The sequence below is a fragment of the Mus pahari genome, unplaced genomic scaffold, assembly GCF_900095145.1.
Source record: "Mus pahari unplaced genomic scaffold, PAHARI_EIJ_v1.1 scaffold_3159_1, whole genome shotgun sequence".
Taxonomy (NCBI): Eukaryota; Metazoa; Chordata; class Mammalia; order Rodentia; family Muridae; genus Mus; species Mus pahari.
The window spans coordinates 113,652-118,623 of record NW_018392311.1 but is presented as its reverse complement, the minus strand read 5'-3'; positions in this window follow the sequence as shown (position 1 = coordinate 118,623).

Genomic DNA, 4,972 nt, shown 5'->3' with positions numbered 1-4,972 from the left:
TGAGTTGTCTTGGTTTCTGTTAGTATGATTCCTACGTTTGCCTTTCGCCATCTGGTGATCTCTGGAGTTAGTTGTTATAGTTGTCTCTGGTTGGATCTTGTTCCTCCTGTGATTCTGTTAGCCTCTGTCAGCAGTCCTGGGAGTCCAGCTCTCTCCTGAATCTCAGTGGTCAGATTACACTCTGCAGGGAAGCTCATGTCCATGTATCTTATGATCTAATTATCAGCAATAAGTTTGTCCCACAATTGGTTTTAAGTGCTTGCTTGGACATAAAATTCTACCACTCCCTGTCTTAGAAAAGTACCTACAACTAACATTTACTAAACCACTTTGATCTATGACTACGCTTGAAATACTTGTCCTTATACACACAACTAGGCCTCTTCCTCTCATTTAATTATAGAAACTTGTCTAGGAAAAAGACACAAAGCATTATAGAAAACCATGTAACTAAAAATTTACAGTTTTGGAGTTCTGTCCAATGGATACATAAAGAGAAAACAATTCATCACTAAAATTCAAAACTCAGAAATAATAGTTATAAAGATTGCAAGAGATAAATGAAAAGAATTTGATGGGTGACTATGTAGTTCATAAACTTCACAATCGTAAACATAAAAATCTCACAGTAATGGCTGATTAAATGTAAACTATTCATTAGCCAAAACTTTAGAAATAGCAAAGTGGAAGCCCAAATACTATCAGGCAACAAGTTGGCATAAGTGTAAAAGACAATGAAGGAATAGTGAGAGTTGGATAGGTTACCTTTATGAAGGAGAGAACACCAATGAATAATCAGTTTATAATAAAATTGTATTCCCTGAAAACATATAAGTAGTATTATACAATTTACGTTGTATTTAAAAATAAATATATATGCAGGAATATGTGTATTAAGAGCTTGGAAAATTGGAAAAATTAGAAGAAATGTTAAATTGGAGTAGGAAGGATAGGTAATATTTAAATGTATTATAAGTTGTATTATGTCATATAATTATCATTATTAGTATTGTAATATAGTATTATATATAGTATAATTATAAGTAGTATTATAATTTCTAAAATAAAAGCAGCATTATAAAAAGAATCTAGCATTTTGGTGCATAAAAGAAACGTAGCACAATAACAAAGACAGAGACTACCTCACTATAAAAGAATGGAAAATTAGTTACAAGCAAGTGTTCCTAAGAAACAAGCTGCAGTTCCCATACTAATATCCAATAAAATATACTTTCAACAAACAGTTATGAAGACTGATGAGGAAGGACACTTCATATTAATAAAAGTGAAAATCCACCTAGGAGTCAATTCTGAACATCTATGCCCAAATACAAGGGCAACCACATTCATAATTGAAGCATTACTAAAGCTTAAAACACAGTGAAAGCCACACAATTATATTGAGAGACTTCAACACCACAAACACCAGAAACTAAACAGAAACACATTGAACCTAACAGAAGTTATGAAAGAGTTTTAACAGCTATCTCTAGAATATTTTATCCTAAAATAAAATGATATACTTTCTTCTCAAAAGCTTACCATAAGCTCTGCAAAATTGATCATATATTTGGTCACAAAACAACTCTCCACCAATGCAAGAAGATTGAAATAATCATATGAACACTATCAGATCAATATGAGCTAAGGCTGTTCTTCAATAACTGAAAAAGCAACAGAAAGCCCACATACACATGGAAACTGAACAACACTACTCAAATATTACTTTGTCAAGGAAGGAATAAAGAAAATAATAAAAGAATTCCTGGAAATTCATGAAAATATTGAACATCATACCCACACTTATGGGAAAAAAAATGAATGTAGTGCTTAGAGAAATATTTATAGCACCAACTGCCCTGGTATAGAAACTGGATAGATCTTGTACTACCAACTGAACATTTTAGAGGTCTAGAACAAAAAGAAGCAAACTCACCAAAGAGGAATAAAAGGAAGAAAATAGTCAAACACAGGGTGGAAATGTTCCAATAGAAACAAAGAGAACAATACAAATACTAAACAAAAGCTGGTTCTTTGAGAGAATCAACAAGATAGATAAACCCCTAGCCAAACTAACTAAATGTCCCAGAGGCAGTACCCAAGTTAACAAAATGAGAAATAAGAAAGGTGACATAACAGAGAAACAGAGGAAACTGAAAAATTCATCAGATTCTATGACAGAAGTCTATACTCAATAAAACTGGAAATTTTAGAAAAAATGGATGGTTTTCTAAACAGATACCACATACCAAAGTTAAATCAACAGCAGAAAAACTCTCTAAACATGCGCATAATTAACAAGAAATAGAGGGAATTATTAAAATTCTCCCAAACCAAAACAGCACAAGACCAGATAGATTTAGGGCAGGATTCTACCAGACCTTCACAGACACCAATATTCCTCAAACTATTCCATAAAAAAAAGCTGGAAAGATCCTACACTACATACTGAACAACATGTCTGAAGGCTCTCAGAAAAAAATAAGGAAACACACCCAAAAGTAGTAGAAAGCAGGAAATAGCCCACTGTGAGATGGCTTTAGTACAGGATTCTACCAGACCTTCACAGACACCAATATTCCTCAAACTATTCCATAAAAAAAAGCTGGAAAGATCCTACACTACATACTGAACAACATGTCTGAAGGCTCTCAGAAAAAAATAAGGAAACACACCCAAAAGGATTAGAAAGCAGAAAATAGCCCACAATCAGATAGCTTTAGTACAGTATTGTACTAGACTTTCAACAAAGAGTTAATACCAATATTCCTCCAAATAGTCCAGAAAATAGAAAGAGAAGGAATCCCATATAATTCATTCTGTAAAGCCACAATTGCTCTGATACCTAAACCTCACAAGAAAGCAACAATAAAAGAGAATTTTAGAACCTGCTTTTCAGATGTGTTGTGGTATTCAGGTCTTGCTTTGGTGTGAGAACTGGGTTGTGTTGATGCCAAGTAGCCTTGGTTTCTTTTGCTTATGTTCTTTCTCTTGTCTCTCACTATCTGGTTATCTCTGATACTAGCTTATCTTGCTTTCTCTGACTGGAACCTCCTGTGAGCCTCTAATCTTAGGTGTGTCAGTGCTACTGGGAGACAAGCTGGCTCTGTGTGGGATTGTGTTGCAGAGAGCTATAGCACAGGGTTACCTCCAAGATGCAGACAGAAATCATAAGGCAAACTTCATATTGACAGACAAAACTGATAGTCTTGTTATATTAAGTCTGTCAATGTGCGTATGTGATTTAAAATCTCTGTGCAGTCTTTTCCTGTTTGTCTGTGAAAATCTTAGCTCCCCTGCACCATCTAGATGCTCTCATACTTCTACTTTGATGAGCTTCTTAATGTGTAATCCAACCCCAATTAAACATTGTCCATAAAAGAGTTTCTTTGGTCACAGTATCTGCTCACAGAAGTAAAACTCTAAGAAATATTTTTCTCTGAAAAGAGGAGGCTCACCACACTGGGTATATCCCATCCTGGAATATGAAGTCACTGCAGGACGAAGCAATCCTCTCCAACTGAGGCCAGAAAACTCAGACACTTTAGAGAAAATGGAACCACATGCAAATAACTATGGATAGCCCCTGTTCCAGTAGATGAGGGCCTTCCATGAAGACTAACCTGAACTATTGCTACATATATGAACAGATGGTATAGGACCTCAGGTTTCTTAAATCAATTTCATAATCCTAAAGAGCTAACAGCACATGTCTTATAAGTCTCTATTAATTTGTATATGATAATTAACAGACAGAAATGACTGAACTGAAGGGGTGACAATTAAAAATGACACAATAGTCTAGTCTGGGGATATCATATTTAATTCATGTTCTTCAGGGCATTGGAATTACTACAGTAATCTGAGCAGACTTAATGTAAGTTACAGAGGTGGTAGATGCCTAGAAGAGAACATACTCTTAGACACACCAGGTCAGCTATAAAATCCAAGTGACTTTACCAGGAAACATAAAGCCTTGAAAATCTAAGAAAAATCGCATCCAAATTTTATTGAATAATCACTTATCCTAAACAATTTTTCCATCAAATAGTAGACTCCATGGATGTAAAAAATAATGGACACAAGTTTCTCTATACGATAAATGTAGGAATAGAAAGAATTAGGGAAGAATATATACTTAAAATACATGCAGGGGGATAAAACTGGATTTATTTTCGCTCTTCTATTTATAGACATCCAGTTCATTTAGCACCATTTGTTGAAGATGCCTTCATATTTCCACTGTATTTTTTGGCTTCTTTATCAAAAATCAACTGTCCATAGCTGTACGGCTTAATTTTGGCATCTTCAATTTGATCTGATTGGTGAACCTATCTGTTTCTGTACATACAATATGGAGTTTTAATACTATTGATCTATAGTAAAGCTTGAATTCATAGATGGAGATTCCTCCCAAAGTTTTTTATTGTTTGTGATTGTCTTGATTATCTTTGATTTTTTTTGTTGATTTTCCACATAGACTTTAGAATTACTCTTTCTTGTTCTTTTTTAAAAAATGTGTTGGCATTTTAATATATTACATTGAATCTGTAAATAATCTTTTGTCTAATGGACATTATCACTCTAAGTATCCTACCTATCCATGAGCATATGAGAACTTTCCATCTTCTGATATATTCAATTTCTTTGTTTAGAAACTTGTAGTTCTTGTCATATGAATCTGTCACCTTCTTTGATTGAGTCACACCAAGATAGTTTATATTATTGGTGGCTATTTTATAGAGGTTTATTTTTATTTAATTTTGTATACAGCAACTGTGTTGAAGTTTTTCATCAGCTGTAGGGGTTCTCTTGTGGAATTTTGGGGGAGATATATCTATATCTATATTTATATCTATATCTATCTATATATCTATCTATATCTATATCTATATCTATATCTATATCTATATCTATATCTATATCTATATCTATATCTATATCTATATCTATATCTATATCTATATCTATA